The sequence below is a fragment of the Eleutherodactylus coqui genome, chromosome 3 (genome assembly GCF_035609145.1).
Source record: "Eleutherodactylus coqui strain aEleCoq1 chromosome 3, aEleCoq1.hap1, whole genome shotgun sequence".
NCBI lineage: Eukaryota > Metazoa > Chordata > Amphibia > Anura > Eleutherodactylidae > Eleutherodactylus > Eleutherodactylus coqui.
In genome coordinates this window covers 171,326,852-171,353,096 of record NC_089839.1, presented here as the reverse complement: position 1 = coordinate 171,353,096, position 26,245 = coordinate 171,326,852, and the positions used below count along the sequence as shown (strand labels likewise).

The following is a 26,245-nucleotide window of genomic DNA, read 5'->3' as shown; positions in this document are numbered from 1 at the left end:
GAGCTTTGCAGTCACATGTCCTATCTTTGATTGGTGCGATTATTTACCGTGTCTTAAATTCCTTCATGCGAACGATTCTATCATTGGTTCTCATAGAAGCACTCTTTTCACGCACCTCTAATGCACGAAAGTGGCACTCGTGTGAACGAGGCCTAAAGGACACTTTTTAGTGATTTTATACATGTGGTTGTTTTATGGGCTTTTTTTTTTGCTTTTGCTGCCAAAATTATTTTTACTGTGTTTTTTTTCTGTGACATATAGGGCTGTTTTTAATACCTTTTTTTGTTTCATTAGGCTCAATGTGTACAAAAAGTAAAAAAATATATTTTGGATGTTCTATATTTTTAAAATTAGTACATTTACACTAAAACAAAATACAGAAATGGGTTCCCAATTTTCTTTTGGATGGATTGTTGCTAGAGATGAGCGAACGTACTCGGATAAGCACTACTCGTCCGAGTAATGTGCTTTATCCGAGTATCTCTCCGCTCGTCCTGAAAGATTCGGGGCGCTCCGCTGCTGACAGGTGAGTCGCAGCGGGGAGCGGGGCAGAGCGGGCGGGAGAGAAGGAGAGAAAGATCTCCCCTCCGTTCCTCCCCACTCTCCCCTGCAGCTCCCCGCTCCGCAGTGCGTCCCGAATCTTTCAGGACGAGCGGAGAGGTACTCGGATAAAGCACATTACTCGGACGAGTAGTGCTTATCCGAGTACGTTCGCTCATCTCTAATTGTTGCATAATTCGTATAGTCTCGGATTACAGAGCAGATATGGCGATGATTTAAGTTGTTTTTATATATTTACATTTTATTCTGCACATTTTTCACTTATTTTTGTAACAATTTTTTAAAATCTACTATATATCCCCCTTATGTCATGTAAGAGCTCTGGAGGACATTCTCAGTGTCATTTTTTCTTATTTCACAGTTTTCCACTATAACTGGGGCATCCATAGACAAGTGTTAGTTACAGGGCAAAAAAAAGCTATAGTGACAGTAGTCACTAAAAGAGCTGGGCTGGGGACTGCTAAGAGGAATGCAGTCTGTTCCAACAATGGTTCTATAGAATCATTGGGTTTGAAAGTAATCTACAAAAATAAAGAAACCTGTAGGAATAGTTTGCATCCAAATCCAAACCATAGTTTGCTTTCCGTGCTGCAGAACAGCTGCCCTTGATGCGTTCCCTGAAAAAAGCCCTTTGGTTAAAATAATTAAATCAGTCTATTATTGCCCTTCAGGTATATTTCATCAGATTTTTAACTTACTTTTAAATCTTTGAAAACTTTCATGTTATTTGCTGAAGGCATTGTGCCAATGGGTTAAACCTCAAGTATCTTTTCTGATTTCAAAATTAGAAATTAGGGAAGAGTATCAGTACAAGACATCGTCCTGTCAGTAGTGAAAGGATGAAGTTTTTGGTTGTCATATGTAAGGGCTGCAGTCCAAAGAAGAAGACCGGCTCTTAGAGGAACCATCACAGTGATGGTGATAAATAAGTGGAACAGGTTACCACGGGAGGCGGTGAGTTCTCCTTCAATGGAAGTGTTCAAACAAAGGCTGGACAAATATCTGTCTGGGATGATTTAGTGAATCCTGCACTGAGCAGGGGGTTGGACCCGATGACCCTGGAGGTCCCTTCCAACTCTACCATTCTATGATTCTCAGGAAGAGGTAGAGACATGTGTTCTATATGACATAAGGTCAACACCTTCTGTCTGAATGAGAACAATGACTTACTAATGGTTCAAGTCAAAGATGTGAAGACATAAATACCCTGGCGCACATTTTGGGAAATTTTGTTATGTCTGATCGAGGGCCTTGGCCATAACTCCTAATTGTAAGGCATGTGACCTAGTAAAAATAAATTCAGTTTAATGTGGTGCATCATGCTGAATCACTGATAAGCAGTAGGTTTGAACTCATTTATACCTAGAAAAGTCCATGGGCTGAACCGGAGACATTTCACATTTCAAAGAGCATTATCGTGTTACCATTAAACAAATTAGAACCTTTTCCAAAACATTTGGGTGTGTGTAGGTTGCTAAAAGAAAAAGGAGCCGTCTTCTTTTATGGGCCATTTATCTGTACTTGTAGACTTTGAACATCGTGATTTACTCTAATTGAACCATCTCCAAAGAGCATAAATCAAATCAAGGCATGTGATGCAACTAATAAGTGTTATTAAACATGCTTTTCGGATGCGTGCAATGCAATTTAACATGAACATTAATATGGAAATCATTATCTATAATTAAGGGGTTTTGTATTTTAATTAATAGTTTTTATGTGCAACTCATTCTGTTTTGCGTGTCAATCGGAATAAGAAAAAATGTTGGCCTGGTGCTGTGTACCGTATGCACTAAAATGGGTTGCATTTTACTAAATTAACCTAAAAAAAAGAGGCATTACTGGATTGAAAGCAAAATCCATAAAAAAGTCCACCTCCTAACTTATGCTATTTATAATATTGATGTCTTCTTATGTGGCAAAGGGGCATGTGAGTCCCCCCAAGAACTAAAACCTGGGTGCCACTAATACCTCTTCATGACTGTACCCTGATAGTTACACTTATGCCAAAGAGGGTAATCAATATCCAGTGAATTGAAAAAACAATAAAACAAAAAATGTTGGTGGCCTGGGATTAGAGGATTCCTAATATAACAGAGGCTTAAAAAAAAGAGTATGATGGTATACACTTCTGATACACATTGCCTATGGTACTGCTTCCTACTGTCTATACTCCTGCCATTGGTCCTAATAAACTACCCTGTTTCCCTGAAAATAAGACCTAACCTGAAAATAAGTCCTAGCCTAATTTTTAGAGAGGCTTGAAATATAAGCCCCACCCTGAAAATAAGCCCTAGTTACACTACATAAAAAAGGATACATTACCCAGCAGGCTCAGTCCAGGCCCCTCCCACTGCTCTGTAGAGATTCATCACGGTTCCTGCAGTCCTCAGATGCTCGTACAACATCACTTCCTAGTTATGGAATTCATAAATACCACCTCCAGGAAGCTATAGCTGTGATTGGTTCTTCAACCGCTGCTTAGCCAATTAATGCAGCGCTGGATAAACTAAACACAGCCATCTTATTGGTTCATCCAGCGATGCATTGATTGGCTGAGCAGTGGTCGAAGAACCAATCACAGCCATCGCTTCCTGGAGTTATGTTTTATGTAACAAGGAAGTAATGTCGTATGAGCAGCCGAGGACTGCGGGAAGCACGTTTGAGCTGTGGAGAATAGTGGGAGGGATGGGGACTGAGCCTGCTAGGTAGGTAGAATAAGACCTCTCCCAAAAATAAGACCTAGTACCTCTTTGAGGCAAAAATTAATATAAGACGGGTCTTATTTTGGGGGAAATAGGGTACCTGTTGGAAATTCTGCATGAGTTTGACTTGTATCTGGTACTGATGAGTACTTGTTACATTGCCTAATGAGCCTTTCTGGATAAAGGGGTTTAGAGTAGCAGGAACACACTGCCCCGATGAAGTAAGTTGGTGAATAGTTACACTATTACACCCTCTAATTCTCTATATGACAGCACATTCTCCTGAGCTCTGCCTGTGTTTCTTTTACTTATCCTTCAGTGAATTAAAATGAAAGTTTTTCTTATCCTCGGCAAGCTAAGCAACCAGCATGAGTGTGTAAGGGACTAACCTGAAAGGGTTAATTGTCTCCATAGTGATGCGCTATGAGATGCGCCACAAATTGTGCAAAATTATTGTGCGTAGAACTGAGCATGCTCCCCGGGAATTTTCGAGTGAGATGATGTCAGCACTATAAAAGTGCTGCGCTACAGTGGGTGAGAGTGCAGAGACTAAGTATGAGCTGCTGGTGCTATGCCAAGAGGCTGCAGGGAAGAACTGTGCCTGAACTGAAGTGTTGCCAGGATGCTGGAGTTTGCACACACAAAGAAGAGAGCCAGAAGCTGCTGTCTCCACAGAGAAGGGACCAGGGGACAGAAGATTAGAAAGGCCTGTGTTTGATCAAGTTGTGTTTGATACAACTGACTGCACTTCACATTGGCAGCAGTGATTCCTACCCTATGGAACTGCAAGTGAAGCCGGCCTCAGTAAAATCTCTAGGTGTGCACAACTCTGGGAAGCAAACAGTTAGCCAGCAAGCCTGCTGCAATTAGGGGCAATGACATTAACAACTGTTTGAAGAACTGTTACAATTTTTAGGATCGAGTGTAAGGTGAGATAGTACTATTGTGACGCAAAGTGTTGCAGTCCTAAGCTCTCGCTCACACCCTGAAGGTTGCGAGTTCAATTCCCACATGCTACAGATAGCCAGCTCAAGGTTGACTCAGCCTTCCTCCCTTCCGAGGCCAGTAAAACGAGTACCCAGCTTGCTGGGGTTTAATAAATAAATTACGGAATAAGTTGGTGTTATTCAAATAACAAGTCCCTTCCTAGTATACGATGCCTGACATCAAATATAGGAGGATAAAAAGGGAAAGAGGTTATATTTTACCCCCGAAAATACTATATATGATTGGTTAACAACTAGATGCTTTGGAGTTTCCATTATATTTGTCCAGTATTCTATTAACCAGCATAATGTAAGCACAAATAATTAATGCTTCATGCATATACCGTATATACTCGAGTATTAGCCGACCTGAGTATAAGCCGAGTCAATAGGTTTTACCACAAAAAAATGGTAAAACTTATTGATTTGAGTATAATCTCTCTCTCTCCCCCCGCTCACTCCCGCCGCCCCCTACTCGAATGAGTATGCAGTCACTTGAGAAGAGCGATGCTCGCTCGAGTATCTGCCTTTACTGAGTGTGCTCGCTCATCTCTAATAGTAAAGTATAAAACTGACTTTATTAATACCAGTTGTGCCTATAAGAATGAGCCAGGTCCTCTTTCATCTGTGCGTCCTTAACTCCTTAAGGACCAGGCTGTTTTATACCTAAAGGACCAGACACTTTTTAGGGATTTTACCCATTTGGTGGTTTTACTGCCCTATTTTTTTTTCCTTTAGCAACCAAAATTATTTCTGCTGCACCTTTTTCCCATGACACATAAGACTATTTTTTTAAAATCCTTTTCACTGACTTTTTTTCCTGTTTTTTAGTTTTATTGGGGGTAAAAGCTAAAAAAAATGTATTTTTAACATTTAGAGTTTTTTTCATTTAGTATATTTACACTAAAATAAAGTTTGAGACTGGGTTCCTCATTTTGTTTTGGACGTTTTAAAATATAATATGTATGGGTTTTGGATTGCAGGGTGCATACGGCGACGGTTTGGGTTGGCGTAGGCTTTGGGTTATTTTCTTTTTTATGTATATATTTGTATTTTATTCTGAACTTTTTTTGCTTATTTTTGTAACTAGTTTTTTTTCCCCCATGACATCATATAAGACCTCTGGGGGTCAGTCACATTGTCTACTTTTTTTTTAGTATACACTTTTCCACATTAGCTGGGGCATCCATAGGGGCAGCATTCATAGAAGCCCCAGTTACAGGGGGAATAATCTCCCTGTAGTGACAGTAGTCACTGGGAGCGCTGATCGCCGTCTCTGCAGCTGCGCTGTAACGGGGGGACTCGGTAGTCACGTGATCACCAGGTCACATAGTGGAAATAATACTTTCACTTCTTAGTACATAGTGCTCATTAAACGCTATGTACTCGAGAAAGGAGAAGGCAGAAGCTATTAAAAACCACTTCTACCTCCTCCTCTGGGTTATCAGCTGTGACTAACAGCTGACAACCCGACCTGTTCCTACTTGATTGTAAGAGGAGAGGCTTTAATCCTGCACCGTATTTCTGCTATCGGGTGGGATTATAGCCCAGGACTAAGCGCTTTATATTTACAATGCTTAGTCCTTAAGAAGTTAAAAAAGGGATAGTTCCCCAATATTAGTAGTCCTTTCAAAGGAAAAATGGCCAAAATAATTTGGCGGAAAGTTGCAATTGAAGATACACTCAGGGTGGGTTCACACAGGGCGGATTCCCGTCGGAAATCTTGCGGTTTGACCGCAGCAAAAACTGTGAGATTTCCGCTGGGAGAACCGCCGCGGTTTAAGCCGCGGCGGCTTTGAAGCGGCTCAGCCGCATGCTTTTCCGTTGCGGCCGGCGCTCCCATAGAGGAGAGCGCGGCCGCGATGTAAATAAACAAAAAAGGAAATGTAAACAGACATGCTCAGTCTTTGGAAACCGCGGCTGCGGCGGCCACAGCTGCGGTTTCAGCCAGATTTACCGCAGCGGATTAGCCGTCCCGTGTGGACGAGATTTCTGAGAAATCTCATCCACATGGCTGGCTAATCCCGAGATTAGCAAATCCGCCTTGTGTGAACCCAGCCTCACAGTAGGTAATCTGCGGCTGGCGGCATCCAAAATGTGTATGTGGTTATAGCAAAAGAGAGAAGTTGTATTATAGTGCTGTCACCAATATAAATATGGAAATAAATACCCCCCCCCCCCCAACATGTTTCATCAGGGAAATAATGTGGGGCTATATTAATAAAGACAATCTTGCTGAAACTTCGCAACTGGAGAGCCACAAATTTGAGTTGACTGGTACGACAGGGTTTAATAAAGCCTTATACCTAGTAACCTCAAATATAGTACAAAGAAACCTTTCTAAAGAGCAGCTCCATGAGAGGATCAACCCCATCTAGATCAGATTTTTCTTGCATCCATGTATATTAGCTCTCTTTTATAGGATCCTCCTCTGGTAGAACACTTTAAATGCAATTTTGGGTGACCGTCTCAAAAAACTTTCATTGTATTACTAGCACTAGTAAATTATGATATTATTTATGTAGATTGTTTACTTTCAGGAAATCTCTTGGCAATTGCTTTCTGGTGGTAGGTCTGGACATCAGGGAGTTTTAGGACTGGACATCAAAAGGGTTATATACTGTAAATAATGAAGCTTTTTAGAGCACCATTCTTTATCTATCATCTTAAAATGGCTATTCTGTACATATTAGATGAATCATGCCAAACCTACAGATTTCTGCAGGACCAGCTGATGATCTAACATGAACAAGGCCATCTCGAATCTCCCCGGATGGCAAATGTTAAAGGAAAGAAATAGTGTACTTTAACATACCCTCTCCTTTGTTCTCATAGGAGATAAGTGGCTGCCAGGGGTATCTGGCAGGAACTTATTTCATTCTTCCCATTGTGAACACATGCACATACAAGCAAGCATGCACATGTTATGGAGGAATAGCTGTTGGCCGAACAAGCATTTGGCCAACAGTGATCTAATTTTTAGGACCAGTTTTAATGTTAATCAGCAAAATTTTCAGTAGGAGGTGCTACTTTACTGGGCTGTACAAACAAGGTTATTCTTTATGAAAAGGTACTGTGTTAAGTGGACAATCCCTTTAAGTCCGGGTCTAGCTTAAAAACTGATCAAAAGATTTTTGTGTGTATTAAAATGTCAGACAAAAACAGCTGGGAATATCTGTTTAAGCCACTGAAGAATCCCCAGACAAGGTCTATTTCTAAGAAGTCAGTCAATGGAGTATTTTCTTGGAGAACATCTGAAGTGCTTACATTAGTCACATCAGAATTTCATAGAGGGTTTCACAGCCAGCTCTGTACGCACTCCATTCATGAGAAGTAGAGAAGAGGTCCTTTCTAATTTGGCATCCATCATTGTAGAGCATAAATGTTTGTTTTAATCAAGGTATTTATACATATGTCTGGTGGTGCATGTTTATGTATAAATGTATTGCTCTGTGCGTCGTGCCAAACAGAAATGCCATAGTGAGTATGACAGTGAAAGGTATGAGAAGCAAAATAATATAACTGCTTCCAGAGAAATCGCACAAAATCAGTATTTCAAGGAAAGAAAGACTCAATATTTTTGAATGTTTTATGAAAGAACTATTGTTGTCACCCAAGAGATCACATTTCTCTTAATTTTTACAGGAGGAATTCAGAAATCAAGAAGACCACCAAGTTTTCAATTGTTTATTAGTGACTGTCTGAGTTACTGCCCTTTGGCAAAAAGAAACTTCCCAAGTACCGCTAATAATTGGTTTGAAAACATAAATGGGGAGATTGAGTTTCCGCTGCAGTGTAATGTCACAAAATGAATCCATGAATGAATCTCTATTGTCGCAGTACGGTCATGATTGATTGGACATTGCTGTTAAATGGCTAAACTATCCGCATAGTCCTGAAAGGGTGGAGGGCCGGGGGCTCATTCTTTTTAAATGTAATAATGAACACAATGTTGACATTAGGAAAAAATGCTTTTGCAAGTCATTTTCTTCCATGTCTGACATTTCCTCTATGCGTTGAGTAAATATTTGGGGTCTTGCAAGTATTCCTGCTGACATTATGATCACTTATGGGACTCGGAGACCTACATTTAGGGACATCAGAAGGGAAAGGCTCAATACAATCACATTACTTCTATTGGACAATACTTAGAAAACAAAATCACAAAATTCTAGCTAGTTTTATAATTAGAGATGAGCGAGCACCAAAATGCTCGGGTGCTCGTTGCTCGAGTCGAACTTTTCGTAAGGCTCGAGAGCTCATTTCGAGTAACGAACCCCATTGAAGTCAATGGGCGACTCGAGCATTTTTGTATAGGACCGATGCTCCGCATAGGTGATGACTTGTCAAACACCAGAAAGCATCAGAATGTCATGGAAACACCATAGAAACTGATAGGGAAGGGCAGGAGAAGCATGCATGACTGCATCTGAGGCACCCAAGTCCCACTATTAAGCCAAAATAGAGGCAAGAGTCTGGTGTCACCCCCCTAACAATTTACTTCAGACAAACCCTCATTAGCAAGGCACACGCACTGGCACATCTTAGCTAAGCACCACACCATCTGCAACCAAGGACAATCACTGCCTGTGGGTGATACCGCTGCCTCTTCTCCTGGGTTACATGCTGGCATTGCTGTCCAACCCCCCCCCCTTCCCGCATGACCCTGCGTCCACAGCGCACCCAAAATTTTCCCTGCGCAGCGTTCAACTGGTCTCATGCCACACGCTCGCTTCATAGCCACACCACCCTCATGACTATTTATAGGTGCGTAATGGATGAGGAGGAACCAGAGGCACACACTGCAGAGGGTTGGCAGGACTAGGCAGCGACCCTCTTCGAAATTGTGGCCCACAATGCTGTTGAGAATTGATGATAAATTGGCGTGCGATCATCATTCCAATCCCGTGCTACCTCTATCAAAAAATTGTCATGAGCCGCAAACATGGGCATAAAGGGGACTCAGGTGCCAGCACTTCTACACATCTCCACAATGCAGCAATACTCTGTGTGGGAAGCACGCGAGCGGGTCCTGGGTCAGGCTCGGTCCCAGCCTCCACCTTGTGTGACCCAAGGTGCCGCAAGTTACATAGCAATGGAAATCCACACAATTCGTTCTGTGTAGGTGTCAGATAGCTCAACACCGCAATGGGAAATCTTTGAGTTCCTTGAGCTCGCCTATGCTGTCGATGCACAAAGATGCTATTACACAGGAAGTGCCCAAACATAGCAGAGTTTCACCCCGCCAAGGACCTCGGCCTCGGACCACATTTCTACCCTAGTCAGTCAGTGTATTTGTGCTACAGAAATGTTACTGTATTAGTGCCAGACAGGTAAAACAAAGCAATGGGAAGTCTTTGTGCACCCACAGCATAGGCGAGCCCAAGGAACTCAAACATGGTATTACACATGAGGAAATCAGAGTACCCAAACATGGCAGAGTTTCACCCCGCTAAGGGCCTTGGGCCACATTTCTGCCCTAGTCAGTCAATGTGTTTGGGCCAAACATGTAAAATAACGCAATGGGAAGTCTTTGTGCACCCACAGCATAGGCGAGCCCCTGGATCCCAAGAAGAGTATTACACATGAAGAAATCAGAGTGCCGAAACATGGCAGAGTTTCACCCCGCCAAGGACCTCCACCTCGGCCCACATTTCTGCCCAATTCATTCTTTGTATGTGTCAGATAGCTGAACAATGCAATGGGGAAGCCCTTGTGCACCCACTGTATGGGCGAGCCCCCGGAACTCAGACATGGTATTACACATAAGGAAATCAGAGTGCCCAAACATGGCCGAGTTTTACCCTGCTAAGGGCCTTGGCCTCAGCCCACATTTCTGCCCTAGTCAGTCAGTGTATTTGTGCCAGACAGGTAAAACAACGCAATGGGAAGTCTTTGTGCACCCACAGCATAGGCGAGCCCCTGGAACGCAAGGAAAGTATTACACATAAAGAAATCAGAGCGCCCAACAAGGCAGTTTCACCCTGCCAAGGACCTCGGCCTTGTCTCACACCCTCAGTAATCGTGGGCATAAAGCGGACTTGGATGCTAGTGCAGCTGTGAACGTCTCATTAATGCAGTAACGCTTCTTTTGTTTGGCCCAAACCAGTGTCTCAGATAACTGTGGTAACACGAGAGAAAATACATGTTGCCCAGCGCTGATCCCCAGACTCCAAGCAGGAGGAGGAGGTGGCATAATAAGTCCGATAAACCATGATCGAGGTAGGACCCATAATACTCTGTGTTGGAAGTACATGAGCGGGCCCTGGGTCAGGCTCAGTCCCAGCCTCCACCTTGTGTGACCCAAGGTGCTGCGAAATACATAGCAATGGGAAATCCGTGTATCCCCACACATTTCATTCTGTGTAGGTGTCAGATAGCTCAACACCGCAAAGGGAAGTCTTTGAGTTCCTTAGGCTCACCTATGCTGTTGATGCACAAAGATGGTATTACACAGGAAGAAATCAGAGTGCCCAAACATGGCAGAGTTTCACCCCGCCATGGACCTCGGCCTCGGCCCACATTTCTGCCCTAGTCAGTCAGTGTATTTGTGCCAGATAGGTAGAACACCGTGATGGTAAGTCTTTGTGCACCCACAGCATAGGCAGACCCCTGTTATATTTCTGTAGCAAGAGTATAGGCAAACCCCTGTAACATTTCTGTAGCAAGAGTATAGGCGGACCCCTCAAACCATTCAGTAGAAAAGGTATAGGCAGACCCCAGTAACATTTCTGTAGCCAAAGTATAGGTGGACCCCAGTAACATTTCTGTAGCAAAAGTATAGGCAGACTCCCAGTAACATTTCTTTAGCAAAAGTATATGCGAACCCCGGCAACATTTCTGTAGCAAAAGTATAGGCGAACCCCTCAAACCATTCAGTAGAAAAGGTATAGGCAGAGCCAGTAACATTTCTGTAACCAAAGTATAGGCGGACCCCAGTAACATTTCTGTAACAAAAGTATAGGCGAACCCCTGTAACATTTCTGTAGCAATAGTATAGGCGAACCCCAGTAACATTGGTGTACCAAGAGTATAGGCGAACACCTGTAAAAATTCGTTTACCAAGAGTATAGGCGAAGCCTGGAAAAAATTAGTTTGCTAACAGTATTGGCAATGGCCTGAAAAATTGGTGTACCAAGAATACAAGTGTACCCCTGAAAAATTGCTCAACCGCGAGGGCAGGTGAAACCCACAAACATTTTTTGAAGATACAGCTCGTTATTGGTTAATTTGTAACAGAGCCTGGAGGCAGCCCTCCACAAAAATTGGTTTAAATTTAACTTTTAAAACTTTAAAAACTGAGAAAACTTTTAAAAGTTTTAAATAGAGCATTTTGGGGCGCATAGAAATTGGCAGTTCAGCGTGATGAGATGCTGTTTTAGGAGGAGGAGAAGGAAGAGTAATAATATCCAAGAGGGATACACAAAGCTAATTCTCCCCTTTTTTGGGGTGATAGAGGATGCATTTTTCTCCTGTTGCAGCGAAAAGATTCTTTAGGATCCGCTGATTTCCACCAGTGGAGAAGATAAGTCTAGGGAAATCCAGCCTTTGCTCATCTTTATAAGGGTAAGCATGTCGGCACTGTCAGTTGACAGGCGGGTATGCATATCCGTGATGATTCCCCCAGCTGCACTAAACACCCTCTCTGACAAGACACTAGCGGCAGGGTAGACCAGCACCTCCAGGGCGTACAGCGCAGGTTCGTGACACGTGTCCAGCTTTGACACCCAATAGTTGTATGGGGCAGAGGCATCATGGAGGACAGTGGTACGATCAGCTACGTACTCCCTCACCATCTTTTTACAGTGCTCCCTCTGACTCAGCCTTGACTGGGGAGTGGTGACACAGCCTTGCTGGGGAGCCATAAAGCTGGCAAAGGTCTTGGAGAGTGATCCCCTGCCTGCGCTGGACATGCTGCCTGATCCCTGCGCCTCCCCTGCTAGTTGACCCTCTGAATTGCATCTTCTGCCACTAGGGCTGTCAGATGGGAACTTTAGCATCACTTTTTCCACCAGGGCCCTGTGGTATTGCATCACTCTTGTACCCCTTTCCTCTTCGGGAATGAGAGTGGAAAGGTTCTCCTTATACAGTGGGTCTAGAAGGGTGTACACCCAGTAATCCGTGTTGGCCAGAATGCGTCTAATGTGAGGGTCACGGAAAAGGCAGCCTAACATGAAGTCAACCATGTGTGCTAGGGTCCCAGTAAACTGCACATCGCTGTGCTCACTAGGAAGATGACTTTCAGGATCCTCCTCCTCTTCAGCCCATACACGCTGAACAGATAAGAGGCAAGCAGCATGGGTACCCTCTGCAGTGTGGCCAGCTGTCTCTTCCCCCTCCTCCTCATCCTCCAAAACGCGCTGTGATATAGACATGAGGGTGGTCTGGCTATCAAGCGACATACTGTCATCCCCCATCTCCTGTTCCAAGTGTCCTCCTTTATGCTTAGCAGCGAACTTCTCAGCAGGCAAGCCAGCAGGATAGTAACGCTAATGATGGCTGCATCGCCGCTCCTCAAAGTTTCCGAGGACCTGGCAGATATCTGCCATCCATGCCCACTCCTCTGTAAAGAATTGCGGGGACTGACTAGCCCTAAGAAGGAGCGTTGGGGTTCTTGTACGGAGGATCAGGAGTCCTGTAAAACTTTCCCTATAGAAGTTGCTGTGTCCCTAAACTCTGCGTTATGCACAGCACACACAGAACAGTATAACTGAACTACTTTGCAGTAGGCTAGGAAATTTTAGAGTGCAGTTTCACAGTGAGAGCTGGTTGTACGGCACTGCAGGCTGAGAACACTATTACTGAAAGGCTGGGAACAGGCCTAGATGCGTAATACAAAAGTTGGTGCACTACTGCTCCCAGCCAGCCACAACTGTAAAGCACACGGTCAGATGTAGCCCTGAGAAGGACCTTTGGGGTTCTTGCACAGAATATCAGGAGTCCTGTAAAACTTTCCCTATATAGGCTGCTCTGTCCCTAAACTCCGCGTAATGCACTGCAGACTGAGAACGCTATAGTTGAAATGGCCTGCGCAGCCCGAGATGCTTAAAAAAAAAAAAAAAACTAGTGCACTACTGATCCCATCCAGCAACAATAGTAATGCACACGATGTGGAGTAGCCCTAAGAAGGACCGTTGGGGTTCTTTACGTCAGGATCCTACTCTAACACTGTCCCTATATCAGCAGCAGCACTATCCCTAATCTTTGCCAGCATACATCTGGGGCAAGCCGCGGGCGGGACCAGTTTAAATACTCGGCGGTCACCTGATCAGCCCAGCCAATCACAATCAGAGCTACCAGCAGGCGGGGATTTTGTAGCTGAGAACTACAGAGCCGGGGATAGCGGCAGAAGTAGCGGCTGAGCCCCGGCAGGTGAGTATTGAATTTTTTTTTCTTCACAATTTTAAATGGCTTTTCCGGTAAAGGCTTATAAAACCCTTCCTTAAAAAACCATTGACGGCTGACGGGGCTCAGTGGCAACTTCTTCCGCTGTCCCCGGCTCTGAACTGCTGTGCTGAGCTATCAGCAGACGGGAATTTAAAATCCCCACCTGCTGGTAGCTCTGATTGTGATTAGCTAAAGCGCTCAGCCAATCACAATCAGAGCTACCAGCAGGCAGGGATTTTAAATCCCCGGCTGCTGATAGCTCAGAACTACAGAGCCGGGGACAGCTTCAGAAGTCGCGGCTGAGCCATGGCAGGTGGGTATTTATTTATTTTTTTTGTACACTATTTTAAATGGATTTTCAGGGTGGGGCTCAGCAGCGGCGGCTCCATTAAAAATAAGCACGCAGCTGCATACACGTGTGGTTTTGCTCGTACGTAGGTGCACACTTATGTACGCACCTATGTATGCATGAAAACACGCTCGTGTGACCCTACCCTAAGAGGAGAATTTATCAAGCTACTTGCACCAGCTTTCTGGTGTAAAAAAGGGTGAGGGTTTTGGAGCAAGCCATATGTAACGTCTCTGTCAGCACATGGTTAATTATTTGCTAGCCCACCTAGTTTGTGTAGGCTCTATCCAGACTAGCCAGAGTTAACAGCTCCGGTGCTTACTAGTCCAGGTTAATTAGTCCTGCTAGTGTCTGAGAGGTGTGGCTGGTGATTGACATTTCTGTCAGCCAATCGGCTTCTCCCTCCTCCCTATAAGATCTAGATCTTGCTGACGGGGAGTTGCCAATTAATTTCCAGTGATCCCTGAACAGTCCTCCTGCTCAGAGCTGCTGTGTGTCTGGCTCCAGTATTTTGGTTTGTTACCTGTTTGTGTTTATTGTTTGTCTGTTCTTGTTCTGTTTATTTCCGTGTACTGTACCCCGTGTCTTCAGGGCTCCCTGGTAGGGATTGGTTGTAGCCTAGGTACGAGTGTGGGTCCGCACCTGTCGGAAACGATCAGCCCACTGATTAGGCAGGGCTCCCTCTTGGGGTAGGGGTTTGCAGGGAAAGGTTTTCCCTTAGTTTATTTTGCATTTTCGTTGCACGGTCGAGATATACAAACCTTCACCTTCCTGCAGAGGTGCTCCCTGTCCGTTCTGCATCTAGCCACCTGTACCAGCGCTTTCCTGCATCCGTCTTGGCTGCCCTCCGTACCCTGTTCATGTTGGCAGTTCAGGATGAACATGACACAATATTTGCACTAAAATTTGTGACTTATTTGTATGGTAGTCTCTGCATTTTTTAGAGTAGTGGGTGGAGTGCAGTGGGAGGGATGTGGAATCTCATGAACCAACAGCTTTACTATAACTTAGACATTAGATGCAAATTTTGGGCTGCTGGTAGGAGGTGTAGATTTGAATTCTTGGCATACGAACATGCAAAAAATGTGCCAAATTTATTAAGAGCTATGCACCTTTTATTAAATTTAGCAAATGTTACTTCTACGTACTTACTGTAGGTTTAAGACACCATTCTTAGGAAATTTCCTCCTAAGTTTTAGTATGGCTAAAACTTAAAAAAATGACCCAATTTTTTTTTCTAGGTATAGTAAAGCCAATCTTTTAAGACATGTGATTGACCTGCAAGGATATATCGTAGCATCCGATAGAGCCTGCCAAGTATGCCTCTATATGAAATCCTAGCATACAGTGATACAATAAGGCATTATAAACGTCTATGGGTTGATTAGTCTGGCTAATCGGAGGTTGAGGCTGACCTAGCCAGCCAGAAACCTACTGAATACTGACAAGGGGCATAACCCCCCATACAACTGTTTGTACATGGATAAGATTTTTGCTTATACTCCCAGTCATGTTATAAGGCCCATTTAAAGGTCAGACATTGACTTGTAGGAAAGCTACCTTCTAATAAGTGTCAGTGCTGAGACATTGTACCATCTCCCATTTGTTTGAGTAATTATATTTACAAGTGATTTTTGATCTTTGAAAGTAGTGATTCTCCTAGTGGAAATCTAGGTTTCGTAGGGAATCTTACAGGCAATGCTTCCTGGGAGAAAGTATGCAAATTAGCTTCCTGCTGAAGGAAGAAATAATCTCTCTGGTGCAACCTATGAGTAGTGTCATGGCTCAACGGCGACAACAGGTCCGTAGTATACTGCCGCGATGTAGAAATAGACTGGAGATACAAGGTCAGTCCTAGCCACATTATGACACTTTTGTGAGGTAAGTTTTCTATCCCCTTGGGTTCCCCCATCATTGATAAAGGGTCATTGGAGTTGTATGTTAAAATTCCCCTAGGTGGTTTGTCTATTTCTTGGCTGGCCAATCTAGTTGACAAGGGGTTTGTATATTTCTACCTCTGCTCTCAGAAGTTGCTAATTCATCTCTTGTGGGTGAAGTTGGTCTAGTCTTTTTTCCTTAGCTGCTGACATCTTGATCAAGCTAAGTAGTTGATGTATTGATTTATATCTTAGTATTGTTTCTGCCTTTGCTCCTACTGCCATTAGTTAATACCACCTTAGTACTGACAGTTTCTGTATCTACTCAGGTTCAGTACAGGTGGCCTAGGTTTGGGACGGGGGGTCGTCCTTGTCAGGATGATCGCCCCACTTTAGGCAGGGGTATTTTTCCCCATTCGACTGTTAAGCCTTGATTCCCCATCTTTCCCCCTTGCTCATGTTTTGGTGGTGTTTTTAATTTTTTATGTGGGATTTTCTGAAGTTCATTTGTCCCACGTGAACACTAACTTGTGTCCTTGTTGGGCATGGTGCTTTAACGCTCAGCACGGACAAAACAGGTAGCTACCTTATAAGTCAATGTCTGACCCATTAAATGTTAATTCATTTTTTCTTCATAACTTGGGAAGTGGTTTTATTGTATAGTACGAGGAGACATTTTGACCTTTTATATATGAGCGTCACTGTGACTGGAACAGGATTTTTCTATGAAGGGATCCTCAGACTGGGATTACACACAGTGGCTATTCCATTCTAGGAATATCTCATAATGAGTCTTGTGAAAAACATGACAACACCGCAGTCCAAATGTTAAGTTATATTTATGGGAATGACATCAATTCTCTCCGAATAGACGTGATGACAATATTACTCATAAAGAAAATTATATATTTCACAGGACTTTTATATTTGTGCTGCTTGCGTCAGGTGGATGGAAATCATTTATTTTTTCCCAATTCCTTGTAGAGATATATAATTATTAGTATATATTTTTTTCCAATTCAAACAGCAAAACACAATAGAATAAATACAGTAGTTTTGCACAAAATTGCAAAGTGTCCAAAAGAAAATTGTATATTGTAGGTAATGGGACAATGTATTGAAGAAGAAGAAACCTGGAGATATTATAGCTTCAACACTCGTAAAACATAGAAAACTGACAGCTCCTGTAACTTATATGAAGGTTTTCATCATTTCCTCCTCTCCCTACTTTACTCCTATAACATATATAAAGGTTTCTATCATGCCCCCCTCTCCTTTCTTCCCCATGTAGCATATACATTATAAAGGTTTCCATCATGCCTCCCCTTTCTCTTCTTCTCCATGTAACATATATCAAGTGTCCATCATGTCCACTTTCTTTACTCCTGTAACTTATATGAAGGCATCCATCATGCCCTCCCTTTCTCTTCTACCCCATGTAACATATATCAAGTGTCCATCGTGTCCACCATCTTTGCTTCTGTAACATGTATAAAGGTTACCAGAATGTCCTCCTCTCCCTCTGTATCATATATATAAAGGTTTGCATCATGTCCCTCCTCTCCCTTCTTTCCTTCTGTAACACACACACACATATATATATATGGTTTCCATCATGTTCCCTCTTTTCCCATCTTTCCTTTTGTAACATATATAAAGGTTTCCATCATGTCTCCTCCCTCTCCCTTCTCTCCTCATGTAACATATAAAAGTGTCCATGGTCCTCCTCTCCCTTCTCTACTTCTATAACGTGTATAAAGGTTTCCATCATGTCTCCCCCCTCCCTTCTCTCCTCCCGTAACATACATAAAGGTTTCCATCATGTTCCCTCTTCTCCCTTCATTCCTTCTGTAACATATATAAAGGTTTCCATCATGTCCTCCCTGTTCCATCTGTCCTCCTGTAACAGATATAAAGGTTTCCATCATGTCCTCCCTCTCCCTTCTTTCCTCATGCAACGTATAAAAGTGTCCACCATGCCCCCCCTCTTCTTTCTCTCCTCCTGTAACATATATAAAGGTTTCCATCATGTACGCCTCTTCCTTCAATAACATATATATATAAAGGTTTCCATCATGTTCCCCCTTCTCCCTTCTGTAACATATATAAAGGTTTCCATCATGTCTCCCTCCCCTTCTTTCCTCCTGTAACATATATAAAGGTTTCTATCATGTCTCCCTGGCCCCTTCTTTCCTCTGGTAACATGTGTAAAGGTTTACATCATGTCCTCCGTTCCCTTCTTTCCTCTAGTCTATACAAATTAAGTGCTTTAAGTCTTTCGGGATAAGTTTTGTTCTTGAGACGTTCCACCATTTTATAGCCTGTCTTTTGACTTAGTGTTTTTTTATCATTGTCAAGCGCTGCATAATAAGTTGGCGCTATACAAATAAAGATTATTATTATTGTCTTTCTACAGATTAGATCTAAAGAACAGAAGACAGTATTCCAGACGAGGTCTCACTAGAGCTCTATTCAGTGGGATCACAATGTCCCTCTTTCTACTGGTTATACCTCTAGCTTTCTTTGTTGCCTGACCGCACTGAGGACTCATTTTGAGATTGTCAGAAATCAGAACCCCCAAATCCTTTTCTTTTGAAGTCCTGGATAACAAAGAAGACCCGATATGGTATTCAGTCCGAAGATTTATTCTCCATAAGTGCACTATTTTACATTTACAAACATTGAACTGCAGTTTCCATTGTTTTAACCATTTATAGCTAAATCATTTTCCATGTTCAAGACTCTACCAGGAGTATCAATCCTATTACAAGCAGACAAACCTTACCTGTTAAACCTTCCCCTACGTCACTTACCAACATATGATAAAGAATAGGAACCAGGACAGACCCTTGTGGTCATTACTTGTAAATCATCCCTGTTCAGCATACAGTCCATAAAAGACATATTATGTTATACAGCTGACACCACAAAATTGGATTAATAATTTGTTTGTTATTTTAATATGATCGGATTTTTATGGATGCTGCAATACCAAATATATATATTTTTAAAATTTTATTTAAAAATAGGAAAATATTAATTTTTTTAAACTTTTAATTTTTTTTTGCAATAATTAAAAAACTTAATTTCACTTATTTTTTTAGTACCCTAATGGGATTTGAACTTGCGATCATTTACGTGCTTATACTATATACTACAATACTTTACTATTGATGTACCATATATACTCGAATATAAGCCAACATTTTCAGCCAACATTTTTTTATGCTGAAAAAGCCCCCCCTCAGCTCATACTCGAGTGCAGGTCCGTGCACCATTTCTCTCAATGTGGCAGCTGCTGCAGCCGGCGGCCCCATTGAAAGCAATGATTTTCAGGGTAGGACTTTAAATATAAGCCATTCCCTGAAAATCATTCCTAATGTGTAAAAAATAAATAAATACTCCATCAATTCAATGAATGACCCAGTGCTGCCTGTGATTGGCTGAGTGCTGTGACCAGTCACAGGCAGCACTCAGCTGTTATTCAATGAATGGCTGAGCGCTGTGACCAATCACAGGCAGCGCTTAGCTGTTATTCAATGAATGGCTGAGCGCTGCCTGTGATTGCCTGAGCGCTCTGCCAATCAGATACAGCCCTTTCAGTAGGCGGGGATTTTAAATCCCCACCTGCTGAAAGAACTTCACTGCACTGCCAGACAATCAAGCGTCTGTACCCGCCTGAGCCCCGACAGAGCCAGAGAGGGGAGTATTTTAATTTTTTTCTACACGTTAAGTATGATTTTCAGGGAAGGGCTTATATTTAAAGCCCTTCCCCCGAAAATCACAGCACGCAGCCCATCGCTTTCAATGGGGCCGCCGGCTTATACTCAAGTCAATACGTTTTCCCAGAGTTTTGGGGGTAAAATTTGGTGTCTCAGCTGACACTTGGGTCGGCTTATACTCCAGTATATGCGATATATTGCATTTCTGCAGGTGTTCTATTAAGATGTGCCACAAGTAAAGGGCAGAAATACAGCAGTACTGGGGGCCTTCACAAGGTTGCCATGACACCTGTCATGAGGGAGGGTCGCTTGGGATATTTAACTGCTTATCAGGACATTTTAATGCCACTGATAGTTATCTCTGATCGTGGCTGCTGCAGATCCAAGTATAGATCAGACTTGGCTACCGAGCCTACTCTATACAATCTCTGCGCACATCCACCGGCCACATACAGCACTTTACATCTTGAATTTTTGCGTCACGCCATGTTATTAATGAAGCACGTCTATGCTATTTGGATAGTTCGACAGTCATTTAACTGTTATGTCAATGCAAATAGCGGAACACACCAAAAGTTTGGCCCTTTAAATAAACAGATCTTGGTACACGAAACATTATTTTGGTGCATGCTAGATCTGTACGGTGGATGACAGTTACTAAGGGGTTAATAGGGTCATCCGAGTTATTTTTTTGTCTATTTTTATTTGTCTATTAATCCCCCATTTTAGCTCACAAAAAACTGTGAAATTTACTCACATTTGGTAAAATGTATCCATACTTCTAGCTGGCAGTGTCATGTGAACTGTGTTATCCGAGTTTCTCTCTGGCCCAGTGGCTTCTTGTATACAGATCACACGGGCAAGGAGCTAATATACTGTATATGGTGACATTTCGCATTTGGGGCTTGAAGTTCACATGAGTTTGGCTGCCGTGGACAGGTAGGTATACTGGCACTTCATGGGCAGCCATGTAAGAAAAGACTGGTGGTGCTGGAACATTGGGCAACTTACCCGGTAAGTAATGTTATTTTATCATTCTAAAGCATCCCTATGTCAAGGTTGTGTAACTCCTCAGCCAACCTCTTTAAGACATCAAACACGTTCCTGTTGTCTAACTACTGCTGTAGAGATATTTCCTGTATTATTTAAATACTCGCTAAAATATTGCCTGTAAATGTCAATTTTATTATCATGAAACGTATAATTGCTGTCAACAGAAAGTTACAGTTGCAAGATTAAATTTAAGATGTTCCCCTTGTAATAATGATCTAGGATAAAGTACATGGAAAGTGCATAACGTGTAATTAAACACCAGTATTTCCAGGTCATTTATCTGTGGGCGCAAAAAAGGATTGGCAAGAGATAAATAAGTATAATCTGGTGACAGGCATGAGGTTATTCTGTGTGGGAAGAAGATTATCGCTAGAATACCCAAGAAACGTTCTGACCTTCAAAACTGTACCAAGAAAAAGCGACAGCTTTGTCCCTAGCAACCAATCATATTCCAGCTTACAAACTCCCCATATTTGAAAATGCAAAGGGTCATCTGAATGGTTGCAATGAGCAATATTGGCATTTTTTTGCATTTCTTACAAACGAAAGCTTTGTGTATTAAAGGAATTGTCCAGTTGTAAATTATTGATGGCCTATTCTCAGGATATACCTCCAACAGTAGATCATTGAGGCTCTACTTGTGAGTGATCTCAACCAATTAGCTGTTTGCCAGGCTCGTGTGCTCATGCACTGAGCTGATTTATACAGGAAGCTTCCCACTTCAGTGGCCAGGCTTAGTATTGCAGGTATTGAAGTGAATGGGAATTTTGCCTGTAATACCAAGCTTGGCCACTGCAGTGGAAACGGAGCTGTCTGCTTTCTGTATAAATCTGCTCAGTGCACAAGCACACTAAACCGGCGACCTTATTGAAGAGCTTAGTTGGTAGACCCCTGCCAATCTACTATTAATAGCCTATCCTAAGGATAAGCTGTCAATTGTTTACAGCAAGATAGACCCTTTAAAGGAGCATTCTCGTGATTGTTAGAAGTCCATAAAGGACCCCCACTGATCAGAAAGTGATATATGTAATATATGGGATTTTCACCCAAGTGCAGATGTAGTACATATAGTCATTAGATTTCAGTCTGAGGCACAAGGCAGGGGAACCGTCATGAATATGTAGACCAGATGACCTTCTTTGCTCTCTATTCTTCTCTATATTTTTAATGTTTTCAGGTCGGATTTGTATTTATATAATTGTGTGTGCAAATATCTTTAAGACATATTTAAGGCATAAGCTATATTTATTGCTTTTAACAGATGAATAATCATGCAATGTCCATCATGCAGTGGTGGGTGCAAATTTCTAAGCCGGAGGTTAGTGCACATTCCTGCATGCCTGAGGAAGGGGGAGGTTCCTTCAAAACGTTGCTGTTGTCAATGTGTATCAGCTCTCCTGCCTTGCTTTGCAATTTGATAACTATATGGACTATGTCTGCACTGTGGTGACAATCCTATATGTACATCTACAGATAATATAATAAAGCAATGAGAAGGAAAATTTTTGTTGTTTGCAATTTATTAAAGAGGATACATGGTGAAGTCAGGATTACCACTGTGCAACACTGCATGTTGAGCTCTATACGTTGGATTGGATTTATTATACTTCTATCTATTTAGTTAAATGGGAGCCTTATCCATATGCAGTAAGCTCAACGTAGTGATGGCTGCAGGCATACAGAGGTTTTTTAAAAAATCATTTAGCTCTATGGCTATGTTGCGGCGGTTCTGGGATCGCTATATTTCTGATAGTCTGGTAAAGGTTTTGTAGGTATTTCTCCATCTTCTGGCTCTGGTGGGAGTGGTGTTAGGTGAGACATGCTTAGTCTCACCTGTGGGTATTTGTCAGGGCTATTTAGCCTGGCCTGATGCTTAGCTCAAGTGCTGTTTAATCTTCAGTCTCCCTCTGACTGTGATAGCAATCAAAGCTTGGTTTTGGATCTCGTTTTTACCTGTGTCATCTCAAAGCTAAGTACTGCACTTGTTATCATTTTCATATTGTTTCCTGTGTTTTTTCCCTATCCAACTTAGAGTCTACTAGTGGCCAAGGTACGTGGTCAGGTTCGTCCTTGTCAGGACGGGTTACCTGCGTTTAGGCAGGTCCCTTCCTTGGGTAAGGTTCTGTAGGTACAATGTTTTGCTTTGTTGTGGTTGGCTTTATTGTTTAGCACTGTTTGGTGTGCAGTGTTGGGAGTATTTCCGGTTTACGGATCCAGCGCGGCCCGCTTGGCCGTAACAGGCTATACTGGACATATGGAGCAGAATAACAGATCTACAACCTCTATTAAGATATATTATGCAACTGATTAGCAATGATAAAATGTCTCAATGTCTTCTCTGCCACCAGCTAATACAGGGACAGTATAATACAAGAAATAATCACTAGGCTGTTTTCCATTCGCAATTGGTGTTGAGACCCATGGCTTTCCCAGCATTCAAAACCACACTGCATGTTATTGATAAATACTAATAAATACGAGATATTAGCTGATATTTTGGCCAAAATACGTGAGCCCACAACCCTCGTCACGGGTCCTCATATTTATCAATAACATGGAGTGTGGTTTCGAATGCTATAGGAGCCCAGGGTGCCAGAGCTGGTTATAAGTCTGCATGATGCACTACACGTATCATGTGGCCTGACACCCTGTATCTACTCATTTGTGCAGGAATTAACACTAAATAGCCTCTCTCCAATATAAGGAGGGTTTGTGAGTGGCTGTCTCATCAGTGTCCTTCACAGGTGTTTGTTGCTCTTCCATTTAGCATTCTGGCTGTCTGCATGTAGGGGAGTAAATGGTTTATGTGCCTGCCCTCTTGTATCAATATATCAATAAGTATTTGGCCACTTCCTGTGATTTTTTTTTTCCATTTTTTTTGTCTGTTTGATATTTTCCTTTCTGTGATTTTGTGCAGCAAGCTTGGTTCTGTTACCAAACCTATGTAGTAAGCTCATTACCGTTATTGTATCTATGTAGTAAACTCAGTTCTGGTACCATATTTATATGTAGTAAGCTTGGTTCTGATACTGCATTTATATAGTAAGCTCGGTTCCGTTGCTTCTTCTATGTATTAAGATCAGTTCTTACACCTTATCTTTGTAGTAAGCTCAATTTTGGTACCCTATCTATGCAATAAGCTTTGTTTTGTTAACATATCTATGTAACAAGATGAGTTCTGTTACCATACCTATGCAATAAGCTGTGTAGTAAGCTCAGTTCTAGCACTGTATCTATGCAGTAAGCTTGCTTCAGGTACTGCATGCTGTAAGCTTTGGGTACTAGAACCAAGCTTACTCCATAGATATGGTACCAAAACTATCTATGTAGTACAGTAAACTTGGTTCCTATGCTGTACCTATGTAGTCCTTGGTTCTAGTAGCGTATCTATGTAGTAAGCATCAGATCATTTTAAATATGTGTGTGTGTAGTATATTCATATACAAATGTGCATATAAATATAGTATATACACAGAAACCCATTCTCTCTGTTTAAAATTGAGTGTGTGGATTAAATTATTAATACTGATTTAAGATTAGATATAAATTCAGACTCAAAAACTAATTTTTATTACATCTCAACATGTGAAAAAGAGCAGTTGTTACAAAGTGGCTCCTTGCCCATCAGGTGCACTGGGCTTTAGTTGTCTTACAATTTAATGCTCCTCATTAAATTTCATTTCTTGATATGATCTGATCTTGTCAAGAATCAGTAATCCTGTTCACAGAATTAGGTCACGTCTAGAGAGAATGCAATCTGTGTCAGTCACTTTCACCTCTGGAGACTGCGGGCTCGCCAGAGACTGGAGGATGTCTTATTGTCAGGACAAGTTACTGTCTAATTACAAGACCTCAAAAAATCTGTCACTGAATGAAGTTCAGCAAAAATAAAATAATAAATATTTGTTTCTATGTAAATACATCTACACAAACCAGTAGTTCACACTGATGAGCTAGAGCTCCCACTAAAATGGAGGGCCCCTCATGGTAGGAGCCCTCTATCTACTACAAGTATGGCTCCCCTATAGCATGCAACTGCTCTTGCCCCATAAATGGGTGTTGCCCTAAAAGTGTTGCAAATGAAACTTGTCAGTTAACTGTAATTTTTCAACATAGGGGGGTTTCACTGGGGCAAGGATAGTCCAAATTAACTAAACTTCGTCACTGACTGGACTATCAAAACAATTAAAAATTAACTTTTATTATCATTAAAAGTACCTATACTCTGGACAGACAAACACTCAACACAGAATGATCCTGTATTTGAATTCGCACTAGATGCAAGTGGAAGTCACAATCAGGACTTGGTGGAATACCAACTAGTCATATATCCACCTCCCCTTATAATTACAGGGTATATTCATTTATTAAGAGATCACATTTATATTCCACTATCACAATCAAATGTGCAGGGCATCCTCCTCCGATAGGAAAGGTGTCCTGTTCAGCTAATTCACTATAGTCATGTTCGGAGACTTTATTGCACCAGAAAATAAAGTAATATGTTTTGATTATGTTATGGGAATAAAGCATATTCCAGAAGATTTCACTGGTTTGCTCTAGATTGGTTATAACGAGAAGCTTCATGCATGTATATACGTATTTGAACTCACAGATGCTATCCATCAGCCCCCATACCCTTCTCCTTTATTGAAAGGAAGTACAATACAGTTATACTGAATATGACGCACCAATAACATGCCTGCCCCTCCCAACATCATTACAACTCATGATTGGCCTAGTATGTAATGACGCTGATGATTAACATATCTTTATGCCGCAGGTGTATGTCGCTATGTGAACATGTAATTCCTATATACCAAAGTAGCATAGACTTTATTAATATTCCAATCTGGACCAAGGAATCCAAGGGAGGAGATAAGGAGCAGCCCCCCTCTTATGAGCTGTGGGCATCGCAGGTCTTTCTCATAAGCAACACATCTGTAGACCTTGTTAAGTCCTGAGAACTGTGTGTAGGAGTGTATTGGAGATACCGCACAAGAATGCAATACACACAGTGTACTATATTGAAGCAGTTAACCATTTTACTGCTACCAAACAGGGTAGCTATTTTCTATGAAGGTGGATATATATATATATATGTTTTCCTAGGCTGATATAAGAAACACATTTATATTATTACTACAACAATTAGTTGGTCCAGTGCGAATCTAGTGCGAATTCAAATGCAGGATCATTCTGCGTTGGGTGTTTATCTGTCCAGAGTATAGGTACTTTTAATGATAATAATAAATGTTAATTTTTGATAGTCCAGTCAGTGGCGCAATTTTTCAACATAGGTTTAAGGTCATCTTGGATGGTCTCCTAAGACCCCTGGCAAAGAGATGTAAGTTATTGACTGCTGCAGAGGAAATTTAGTATTATAGAACATAGCGCAATTCAGATTCGTAGCAGATTTCTGCTCTAGTAACCAAGATGGAGAACCCCCCTCTATGAAGTTCATATGCCTTAACCCTTACCAATCCACTGTTTGATGTCTTCCTACATTCTGATTGAAGCCTGTACAGCTCCAATGTCAAAAGATGTCTGACAGGGTATTTTTACCCTCTATTGCCAGCCACTTAGCTGTTGGAGCCTCTCTGGC

At 42.0% G+C, this 26,245-nt stretch overlaps 1 protein-coding gene across 1 annotated transcript in view; it reads right to left on the bottom strand.

Annotated features, from left to right (window-relative positions):
* The window catches only part of CACNA2D3 (calcium voltage-gated channel auxiliary subunit alpha2delta 3), a 1,017,883-nt gene that overhangs the window by 66,971 nt on the left and 924,667 nt on the right, over nt 1-26,245 (bottom strand). The gene's annotated exons all lie outside the window — the stretch shown is intronic.